Raw genomic sequence first — 12,672 nt, 5'->3', positions numbered from 1 at the left:
GTCACTGTTTGTATGTGTTGAAGACTGTATGTGTGCAGGACTGTATGGGTGGATGAGTGTGTGAATTGGTGTGTTAGTGAGTGAATGACTGTCTCAATAGTCTCTTTATAAGTAACTATATATATTTTAAACTAGTATATGTGAGAATTGGTGTATATAAGTGAGTATATGTAGGAGTCAGAGATTGAAAGAGTTCCTGTATGTGTTTCTATAAGTGCTTGTTTAAAAGAGTAAGTATGTGTAAGTTTCTGTAGAAGTAAGTGTGGTGGTGTGTGTGTATAACTGTATATGTAAGTAAATGGATGTTTGATTCTTTATTTTCATGAGTGACTAAGTGTGTGAGTAACTCTTTGGATGAGTGGTGGTATGGAACAGGATGTATAGGTGTATGAGTACATATGATGAGTGAGTACATGTATGAGTGAATGTATAGGACTGTTGGTGAATGAGTGGATGTGTATGTAGATCTTAGAATTACTGAATAGGTTGTTGTAACTGGTATTGGTATGTCCATTGCTTTGAAAATGTTAGTTTCTATTTTTGAACGTGTGTATCAAAGGTTATATTAGGGTAAGAGGAGGTCTGCCACTCTGTCACAAGATTGATGTCATCAGTGATGTCATCAGTGATGTCATTTGAAGTGTCATCAGTGATGTCGTGAGTGATGTCACTGACTATGTCATGAGTGATGTAATATGTGACCTAATCAGCAGTGCATTGCGGGCGCGCGAGTTATAGTTAGCTGAACTAACTATAACAGGGGAATTTCAATGGTTTTGTACAAGTGAAATGTCCAGTTAACTATAACGCCCCTGAAACCTATGGTTTTTTCAGTGTATTTCTAAGGTTTTTTAAATGCTAATCCCAAACTATAACGTACCTGAAACCCATGTTTTTTTCACTGAATTTCAAAGGTTTTTTAAATGCTAATTTCTAAATTTAACATGACTGAAACCCATGTTTTTTTCAGTGAATTTCAAAGGTTTTTTAAATGCTAGTTTCTACCTATGCCTACAGAGGTAGGACATGTGAAGAAAGAAGAAAAGAACGCACAGAAAGAAAAAAAAGAAATGAAGAAAGAAGCAACAGAAGTCCTCAAAGACGTAGAAAAGTTCAGGAAGAAGGAAAACGTGCAGAAAGAACAAACAGAGGAGCAGGAATAAGCCTTGTTGCAAAATCATCCTGTACCCTCAACTTTTTCAGACGGGTACTGGTGGTAACTGAGTCTGACTTATCAGTTCTAGAGCTAGTGCTATGTTAAAAGACACTTAGAATACAGTGAAAACACCTATATACACTAGGGAACACTATGCGTTGCTGTACCCCTTTGTTTATCATGGCCTCCTCTGTAAGACCCTAGTACATAATAGGGCAGGGGGATTAAAACTACCTCTTAAAACGCACCACAGGGCGCGTTTGCACACTGGTGAAGGGAGGGGGGCTTGAGGTGACATGTGTGCAAACATGCCCTGTGGCCGTTTTAATTTGGGGGATAAAGTCCCTTTGAATCCTGAGTGTCCCTTGGATCCAAGTAGCCCACCAGGAATCTCCAGTTAGCGCCACAGTACTGCGTTGCAGAGAGGTGTAAAAAGGGACACGGCCTAGTCCACCTCTCTGCAGCGCAGTGGCGCTTACTGGCAGCGCCTGGTGGGCTAGTTGGCCCCCAGGAGCCCTCAGGACTTGAAGGGGAATTATTTCCCCAACTTAAAATGCGTCACAGGGCGTGTTTGCACATGTCACCTCAGGCCTGTCCCCTCCCTTCCTCACTGTATAAACACGCCCTGTGGCCATTTTAAGTTGGGAGATTAAGTCCCCTTGAATCCTGAGAGTCCATATGGTCAAAGAAGCCCACTGGCTACCTCCAGAAAGCGCCGTTGCAGAGAGGTGTAAACAGTGGCATGGCCTGGACCACCTCTCTGCAACGCAGCGCAGTGGCGCTTACTGTAAGCACCTGGTGGGCTAATTGGCCTCCAGGGGCCCTCAGGATTGAAGGGGAATTATTTTCCCAATTTAAAACACACCACAGGGCGTGTTTGCACATGTCACCTCAGGCCCCGTCCCCTCCCTTCACCACTGTGTAAATGCGCCCTGTGGCCATTTTAAGTTGGGAAATTAAGTCCCCTTGAATCCTGAGGGTCCCTAGGGTCAAACTAGCCCACTAGGTACCTCCAGTAAGCGCCACAGAGCTGCATTGCAGAGAGGTGTAAAAAGGGGCATGGCCTCTGAACACCTCTCTGCAATGCAGCTCCCTGGCACATACTGGAGGTACCTGGTGGGATTTTTTGCCCTCAGGGAACCTCAGTATTAAAGGGGAATTAATTCTCCAACTGACAACTCGCCAGGGGGTGCGTTTGCACAATGGTGAAGGAAGGGGGTGGGGCCTGAGATGACATGTCTGCAAACACGTCCTGTGGCATGTTTTAAGTTGGAGAATTAATTCCTCTTCAATCCTGAGGGTCCCCTGGGGGCTAACTAGTCCACCAGGTACCTCCAGTATGTGCCAGAGAGCTGCGTTGCACAGAGGTGTTCAGAGGCTATGCTCCTTTTTACAACACTCTGCAAGGCAGCTCGATGGTGCTTACTAGAGGTACCTGGTGGACTACTTAGCCCCCAAGGACCCTCAGGATTGAAGAGGAATTAATTCCACAACTAAAAACACGCCACAGGGGCCCACCACTGCTGAATCCTGCAGTGTCCCGGGGTGCCCACCCCCCCGGACACTGCTGTTTCCTATGACAGGGCGGAAGCCCTGCGGCTCCCGCCCTGTCATTGCAAATTGCTTTGGATTTTGGAAGCGTGAGCATAAAATCCTGCCCTTGCTTCCAAAATCCAAAAATGATTGCTTTTCCACACGGGGAGCTGCATGTCAGCAGCTCCCCGCTTGGAAAAGCAATGCCAGCTCCCAGAGGACACAGGGAGACAGTGGGACTGCGGGGGCATTGGGGCTCCCCCCACGATCCCCAATGAAGTGGCCAGGCCCCGGGGGATGGGGTCCCCGGGGCCAGAAGTGACCCGGGAGGGGGGCCATGTAGCCCCCTTCCCCTGTGATTATTAATTTAAAAAAAACAGAGAGGCCAGGCCCCAGGAGATGGGGTCCCCAGGGCCATAATTGGCCTGGGGAGGGGGGCAGGCAACACCCCTCCCAAAAATAAAATAAAAAATGTATGGCCAGGCCCCAGGGGATGGGGTCCCCGAGGCCAGAAGTGGGCCGGGAGGGGGGTCACACGGCCCCCCTCCCAAAAATAAAATAAGAAAGGATGGCCAGGCCCGTGGGATGGGGTCTCCAAGGCCAATACATGCCAGGGGAAGTGGTTTATCAGGGCGGTAATTGACCATGGGGGGAGGGCCGAAGCGGCCCCCTTCTTGTTCATATCAAAAAAAAAGGGTCAGGCCCTGGCGGATGGGGTTCCCAGGGCTAAAAAAAAGTCCCCTTGAATCCTGAGGGTCCCTGGGGGCCAACTAGCCCACCAGGTACGTCCAGTAAGTGCCAAAGAGTTGTGTTGCAGAGAGTTGTAAAAAGGGGCATGGCCTCAGACCACCTCTCTGCAACACAGCTCTTTGATGCTTACTGGAGGTACATGGTGGGCTAGTTAGCCCCCAGGGACCCTCAGGGTTCAAGAGGAATTAATCCCCCAACTTAAAACCTGCCAGGGGGCGTGTTTGCACAGTGCTGAAGGGAGGGGGCGGGTCTGATGTGACATGTGTGTACTTATGCAATCACTCCATCAAAACCCAAGCACTTATAAATTCCCCATGCACTATCCTCGCAGCACTCTAATCATCCAGTCACTACCCATGTACTCATGCAATGACCCAGGCACTAACACATGCACTGCTACAATCCTCTGCGCACTACCCATGTAATCCAGCCATCGCCCTGTCAGCACCCATGCACTTTCAATCACCCAGCCAGCACCGTGTACTTATCCAATCACTCTGCCAAAACCCAAGCACTTATAAACTCGCCATTCACTCTCCTTGCAGTACTCTAATCATCCACTCAGTAGCCATGTACTCATGCAATGACCCAGGCACTAACTCATGGCAATTATAGAGGAGGTCATGCTAATCATGGGGGTCCCCCAACGCATAGTGTTCCCTAGTGTATGTAGGTGTTTTCACTGTGTTCGAAGTGACTTTTATCATAGTGCTGGCTTCGGTCCTGGTTAGTCAGGCAGTTACGACCAGTACCCGTCAGTAAAACATTAGGGGCACAGGAGGACTTGATGCTACTCTGTTGGTTCTTTATGCACATCTCTTGCTTCTTCCTGCACTCTTCTTCGTCTTTCTGGACTTCTGTTGCCTCTTTCTGTATTTGTCTTGCTTCTTTCTGCGCTTTTCTTCCTCTTCCTTCACATGTCCTACCTTTGTAGGAATAGTCAGAAATTAGCATTTAAAAAAACATTCAAATTCACTGAAAAAAACATAGCTTTCAGGCATGTTATAGTTAGAAATTAGCATTTTAAAAAACATTGAAGTTCACAAAAAAAACATAGGTTTCAGGCATGTTATAGTTAGAAATTAGCATTTAAAAAACCTTAGAAATTCCCTGAAAAGCCCATAGGTTTCAGGGACGTTATAGTTAGTTCGACATTTCACTCATTCAAACCATAGAAATTCCCCTGTTATAATTAGTTCAGCTGACTATAACTCGCACCCCGTAATGCACTGCTGATGACGTCACATATTGTAAATGTAAATGTATGTAAATGTATAGGCATTTATATAGCGCACTACTTACCCATAGGGTCCCAAGGCGCTTCGACCGCTGCGAAACCCTTCCTGGCTTCCCTGAGAGATGGTCCCTTAATGGGTATCTCCAGGGTGAGACCAGGCATCCCCGGCGGTCTGGTGGGGCCGTTAGTGAAGATGAGACAAGCTAATGCCCAGAGTTGCCGAGTGTGATCGCTGATCAGAGTGGGCACCGAGGCGAGAGAATTATCGAGTCCGCTGACCCTGGTCCAGAAACCTGCCGCGCCGGGAATCGAACCCTGGTCCCGGGCCGTCCTCTGCTCTCGGGTCTGCCGCCTCTAACCAGTGAGCCACACTACTTCATATTACATCATTCATGACATGGTCAGTGACATCCAGGTGGCGTATACGGTTGAGAGATGAGAAATAATCTGTGGGGGAGAAAATCACTAGTCCATGACCTATAATTCAGAAAGAAATAGCCAATTTTAAGATGCATGTACAGTACGTAACATAGTCACAACTCAGCTCAGCCTCAGGACAGTTGTAACTGCTGTGAGAACAACCCTATCATTACTTCCAACTAGAAAAGGCGTGGTAATTTTATAAAGCAAAAACAAAGGAGATGATGGACGGATGGTTGAACATTGCACACACTCACCCCAGTCAACTGATCTGGGTTTAATCAATCATCATTCTTTAACTCACTCCGCCACCCCAGTTCAGAGATGGCCATATGCAAATCAATCTGACCCTGTGCCTCATGGGAACAGTCCAGTATGAACTGTCAAGCCATGTCTTTCCTGGACCAGAAACAAGCATCCCGGGACCGGGTTCTGGCTAATCATCCGTCATCAGCCAGGCTAGCTTGAATCCAGTGGCAAAGTGAGCAAGGGACCCATGTCTGGGTATACCCTGCCAACTTAGGGCGAGCAAAGCAAAACCAAAAGGGATGATGGACAGTGTGTTGAACATTGCACGCACTCACCCCGAGTCAACTGATCTGGGTTTAATCCATCATCATTCTTTAGCTCACTCCGCCACCCCATTTAAGACATGACCATATGCAAATCAGCCTGTGCCTCATGGGAACAGTCTAGCCCGAACTGCCAAGCCATTATTGTATAACCAGTAAGTAAACCGCAATAGTGTAGTAATATTGGTGCAAAAAAGATCAATGTATTAATTGCAGTAGCAGCAACTTGATATTAAGAATAGTTACACATATATCGATCCTCCACTTTGCATATAAGCGAAGTCAAGTAACACAATCCAAACCTAGGAGTCTGCGAGAGCACAGTATGTGTATGTGGTAGGTTATAATAGCAAAAAACAAGACGTGAGTAAAGTGAAGTAATAAACAACAAAGTCACATTAGACCTCATTAGACCAGTGTTGGACTTGGCCCTTTTTGCAGGGTCATCCCTAAACTTTTTGCCTTTCTCCTTGCCTTTTTTCTGACATGGTGTTTGTGGTTATAGGACTCTGGGCACTTTTGCACTGCTGTCCAGTGTAAAGTGTGTGTGCTCTGTGTTACCTATGGTAAGATTGGTCTACACCTATTGGCCTATTTAATTTACCTGTCATTCCCTTGTAAAGTGGTATCTCATATACCCAGGGCAGGTAAATTAGTAGCTACTGGTGAGCTTGCCCTCCCATTGGCATGCATTGGGGATTCCCTGATAAGTTTTTCCGTGGTAATTCCTGATATGAGAGGAGCAGCGTAGTCACGTTTGGTGCATTTGGAATGGTAATAATAAATGCTGCGCTATGGTGCACAGATTTAATATAATTATTTTAGAAATACCACTTTTAGAAGTTGGCATTTCTGTGTGCTATGTGTCTGCCTGCCTGATGTGATTTGCATGTCTGGCTTTTGAGTGGGAGGGGCTGGTGAGGTGTGTGTGGCTCCAGGAGAGGTAGGGTATGTCAGAGCTAGACTGAATAGGGCATCTGCATTTGGAGTAGTGGGAGGAGTAGTCCCCTGACCCTGAATAGGATTGTGCCTGCCATAGTGAATGCTGGCTCTGCCCCTGTGGTGTGTCTGTTCACTGAGACCCCACCTGACAAAGAAGAAGAGGAGACTTGTAAACAAAGTGCTCTAATTCCCCCCCTGAACCAGTTTAGGCTGGTTCCCCCAAGCCCTGTGTCAGGGCAGACAAAGTAAGTATGTACTATAAATATAGGGGCTGTGACCCCATGAAATGGTGTGCTGTTCTTGTGGCTGGGGGCTTGTTGCTGCTTCTGGGCTCTATGAGGAACCACCATGAGGGACTGCCTCCCTGCTGGAGGGCCCTGTGTGTTGGCCTGCCTGGGCCCAGCCTTTGTCCGCTTAAAACTCTAAAGGACTTCCAAGGACTTAGCGCCTCATGGAGCGCTTCTATTTTTAATTTGCAGCACTGGGCTGCGGCCTGGGGATTCCCTTACTGTGCGTGGGAATAGAGGGGGAGCCACCCCGCTTTGGTACATTTTGCTGATCGATGGGAGCCTACCCTGCATTGTGTGCTTAGCGGGAGCCCAATCGTGTGCTCTTTCAGCAAAGCAGGTGCCTACCCCACAATTGCCTTGATTTGAAGTGGGAGCCCATCCTGCTTTTCACCGCCGTGACCTGGAGAGAAGACAACGCGCTGACAAGGAAGTTGCCTGGTTGTAGGTGTGGCAGCAAACAGCAAGCGGGAAGGAACTGAGCCTCGTGGGCTTGCATCAGATATCCAGAGGAGCAGGGAGAGGAGGTCCCGGTAGTGGATGGCCTGCAGGGCACCCTGCCGGTGTTTGTCCCAGGTGAGGAGCTATGGGAGAGGTGGGTGAGGACGAGCTTCATTCCCACACTGTAGCAGCTGTGCCGCATGGTAGTGGTCAGCTGCCTTGACTTTTCTCCCTGCACTACAGCCCCTTTTGAGGCACGTTGTCAGTGCAAGGTTTTCCAGAGTGGTCCTGCAGAAGATCGCGCCACTCCAACGTTAGGCACATTGGTTTTAGAGAGTCCCAGTGGGGCCTCCTTGGCACAGTTGCTGCCAGTGTTCAGTTCTGGCCTGATCTTTCTTCACAGTTGCCCCGCCGGACATGGGAGCAGCTGTAACATTTGGCCACATTTTGTTTTCTATGGTCCCAGTGGGGGACTCAGGGCAGAGGCGCGCCAGACCTGTTTTTGTTCTTCAATTGAGCCGCCGTAGTGGGCAGCTGCACGTCGGGGCCATTGGATTGGAAAGTAACAGTGGGGACCCAGGACGCACAGTAGTGCCAGAGCCATTCTTTTCTTCGGAGGCATTTTGGTTATAATGAGAAGAGAGGGGTGAGTTACACTCCTTCCCTGCCCCATCGCTTTGCACACTTTGCTTTGCTGCATTTGCAGCTGCACCCTGACATTTTGGGCACAGGGCCTGGGGCTCATTATAGGGTGCTATGCCCCATGATAAGGGCATACTGTGTTTATGCTGGTGATGTTTATGGCCTAATGGGATTTATGCTTATGAGGTTGGTGCATAATGTATTTTACAACTAATGTGATGCTGGTTGCATAATGTGATTTATGTTGCAGGATATAATGCTGAGTACAGTATTTTGCCAGTAATTACTGGTTGTGTTCTACCTTTACTCCTTGTGCTTTGTGATGGTTCTGACAGTGGCCAATTGGCCCTGTCATGTGTATTTAATACCCTGTAAATATTGCCTCATGCCAGTTGGCACAGTGTAAATGTTTGATTATGTTTCTAATTCGTTTATGATAATACAAAGGCTTTATAAACTTTTGTGGAGTTCCTTTTTGTCGTGTGCGTAGTGTGTTGCTGCTGTGTGTGTTGCGCAAATGCTTTACACATTGCCTCTGGGATAAGCCTGACTGCTCGTGCCAAGCTACCAAGGGGTGAGCAGGGGTTATCTTCAGCGTGTAACTCCCTTGCCCTGACTAGAGTGGTGGTTTCTGCCTGGCTTAGGTGCAAGCCCTAGCCAACCAGAAATCCTATTTCTAACAACCAGCAGAATGTTAAGAGTAGTGACACCTAAGCATTAGGTCTAATCCCCACTGCTCACCTTATACGGGTCGGCATGCATTATAAAAATAGCCTTATATTAAGCGGAGAAAAAACAGTAAGATCCAAGCATTAAACAAGGCAGCCAATGCAATCACTGAATCGCATCTAAATCTGCCGTTTAACAAAGCCTCCCGGTAAAGTGGATAGTGCTTGCGTCCAGCGGACGTACCTAAGAAAGGTTCCTCTGGGCTGGAAGGTTCTCAGTCTGGCGTACAACATAGGCGCCATCTTTGAGTACAGTTATATGCTAACAACCTCCTGTCACATGATATGAACAGCACGTGTTCCACCTAAAAATGATTCTGCATATTAAAAGGGCAACACTATGAAAAGGTAATGCCAGGTACGTTAACAGAATGAGAGTAATCCCTCATATTATCGATAATAGTACACGAGTAGTTGCACATCCAATCGGGATTTGAGTACCAGTCCACTATTATCAAAAATGCTATGTGGGCTACATAATCTTAATTATGTATATTTCAAAGCTCCTGTACTTGACATGTGATAATACGTGTCACATGTATAAACACAGACCCGGTCATAATAAGAGTAATCCCTCATAATATCGGTGAAGGTACACAAGTATTTGTACATCGGCTGCGGGTAGGAATACCAGCCCAACTATATCAAAAAAGATATGTGGGCTAAGTAATCATAAATACGTATAATCGAAGTTCTCGTACCAGACACGTGATGATAAGTGTCACATGTATAAACACAGATGGGTCAGCCATCCAAGTGTGATCAATAATAAGTCACAAAATAAGTAATGGGTGGGCTATCAGTGAATAAAAACCATAACTGTATATAAATTTACACTAGTAATTAGCCAACAGCATAGTCCGGCTAATGGTAAGTTTTGTAAATAAACAAAACTAATCCACTGTCTGAAATGCCTGTGCTCAGGTAGCGAGCATATGAGGATCACAAGTCTCATATTACAAAAGTAGCTGGTCTGCCAATCTCATAACTCGCACTGAATAGCAAGAGTACAAAATCTTCAAATTATACAGATTCCTACCTCGGACGGGCAATCATCCACCTTTCTGACCAAAATTATCCCATCTATCATACAGAAAAGTCAATACAATAGTAAGAAAGGAAGTAAAAAAATGCTTTTAATGGGGGAGGAAGAGGAAGGGAGGGGGACGTAGGGGGAAGAAGAGTGGATATATGTAGAACCCAAGTAAAATGTGAAAGTCAAATGTAAAGTCGCAGGTTCTCCCTGAGGAGTAATAGCATAAACATAGTTACAATTACATTGAGGCCAAACATCCTCAGAGTAAATGTGTCAATAGTCTAACAGTTGGTCTAAGCATATAAGTCAACATAATACAGTTAGTACGAACATCTAGCACTCGATAATGCCCAATCACTGGGATACTCAGTAATACAGTCATGTATATAGACATCACAGCAGTAACTTCTTGATATTTTAAGTGGGACATAATTACAGTCATGTATATAGACATCACAGCAGTATCCTCAAGATACTGTAGGTGGTATAAGCTATACTTAAAAATACAATCATTGGCCGAGAAAATACTACAGTTCACTATCTATATTCATACCAAGTTCAACTGTGTTAATTTTTATTATTCACAGCGCTTCTCTGCGCCCCAACTGCATTTCCATATTTCCACCTTGTGAGTCACTTTTAACATGGTCAATTCCATGGAAGCTGAGTTTGTGGGTCTGTTGACCAAGGTCATTCTACATGGTATGGGAAACAATGGGGTATCTAGTATCACCATTTTCAATGCCCTAAAATGTTCAGTAATTCTCTCATGTAAACATCTTATTGTACTCCCAATGCAAATTTTTTACACGTGCAAATTATTACATACATCACAAACTTTGTGTTACAGTTAATAAACATCCATATTGTATGGTCTCCTGTATTGTTGATATTACACTGGGTCACCCTGTCAACCGCCAATCTACACGTACTACAATGTACACACTTGTGGAAGCCTCTCATATGATCGCTTAGCCAGTTACTCCAATTTAGAGGTCATGGGTAACCAGGACTAAATATATTAGCAAGAGTTTGTCATCTCCTGAAGGTCAAACTTGGTGATACCGTAAGGTATGGTAGGAGACACTTATCCGACCTTAGTATGTACCAGTGTGCTTTAAGTGTCCTGTATAACTTATTGGTCTCAATGGTAAAGTTAGTCACCAGCCTGATTTTGTTAGTCACGATTGGTTCTTATTAGCAGTAGGCTTCATGGATTCTTCCGGTTGCAGTTTAGGTGCCTTATTGGCAGCATTCTCAACAATGCTATGATCATAGCCCCTCAATCCAAATCTGGTCTTCATTGCATTTATGTTCTTATCAAATTCTGCCTTTTTCTGAGCTGTTCCCACGTGCCCTGACCATTTCCCCGTAGGAGATAGAGTTCATTTGACATTTGGGGTGACAGCTCTCACTCACCATAGAGTAAAGCGTTACAACTCACATTCTTACAATGCATTTTACTACAGACCATGTCCCCAACAATGTATAAACCAGAATGACAATACGTTGCATGTCATAGTGTGTAGTAAATTTCAGGTTGTAGTCATTATCATTTAGATATATAAACAACTTCTCCAGTTCACCAACAGTACCTGTCCATATTAGTAGGCAATCATCGATATATCTTCCCCAATAGTAAATGTTATCAATCCAACGTCCACCTCTAGGGCCCCAGATCCGCTCCTCCTCGAACGAACCCATGAAAAGATTGGCAAAAGACAGAGCAAATCTGGAATCCATTGCAATCCCAAGTATCCACCTGTACCATTTTTTATCAAAGAGGAAAACATTATTTTCAAGTGCCAATTTTGTCATGTCGATTAACATCTCAGTATGTTCAAAATATTGAACCAGTCAATTATTTAAAAATGACCCTAAAGCCATGATTCCCAGGTGTGGAAGTATTTTTGTGTATAGGGAAATCACATCCAAAGTTACAAGTATTATCCGAGGTTTCCAGATAGTTCTGACTGGACTGTTCCCATGAGGGACATGGTCAGACTGATTTGCATATGGCCATGTCTGAACTGGAGTTGTGGAGTGAGCTAAAGAATGATGATGGATTACACCCAGGTCAGTTGACTGGAGGTGAGTGTTTGATTTGCTCAAACGCTCCGCCCATCATCCCCTTTGGTATCGCTTTGTTCGGCCTAAGTTGGCAGGGTATGCCAAGACGTGGGTCCCTTGCTCACTTTGCCACTGGATTCAAGATAGCCTGGTTGATGAGGGTATTGAACCCGAAACCGGTCCCAGGATGCTTGTTTCCGGTCCAGGGAAGACATAGCTTGGCAGTTCGGGCAGGACTGTTCCCATGAGGCACAGGGTCAGACTGATTTGCATATGGCCATGTCTGAATTGGGGTGGTGTGGAGTGCCAAAAAACGATGGATTTGCCCCAGATCTCTGTATGGGGGTGAATGTATGACATTGTTCTGCATTCTGTCCATCAACTGTGGTTTTTGCATTTGTCACCCTGAGTGGGATGGGTATGCTCAGTCGTGAGTCCCATGCACTCCACACCACTGGATTCAAGCAAGCCGGGCTGAACACAGCTGGAATGCCAGAAACCGGTCCTCTGAAGATTGTTTCCGGTTCAGGGAAGGCATGGCTTGGCAGTTCGGGCTGGACTGTTCCTATGAGGCACAGGGTCAGACTGATTTGCATATGGCCCTGTCTGAACTGGGGTGGTGTGGAGTGCAAAAGAACAATGGATTTGGGCCCAGATCTCTGTCCTGGGGTGACTGTATGACATTGTTCTGCATTCTGTCCATCAACTGTGGTTTTTGCTATTGCTATGTATGGCTCTGCCATTTGGGGTTATAAACAGCTGGAAGGGGTGCAGACAGCAGAAAATAGATTTTTACATACTCTTCTGCCTGTACCTCAATCAACCCAAACGTTTGTTATCCATCAGGACCAGGGGCTG

The sequence above is a fragment of the Lissotriton vulgaris genome, chromosome 1_1, assembly GCF_964263255.1.
Source record: "Lissotriton vulgaris chromosome 1_1, aLisVul1.2, whole genome shotgun sequence".
Taxonomy (NCBI): Eukaryota; Metazoa; Chordata; class Amphibia; order Caudata; family Salamandridae; genus Lissotriton; species Lissotriton vulgaris.
The sequence above is the reverse complement of the archived record's forward strand: the minus strand, read 5'-3'. Positions refer to the sequence as shown.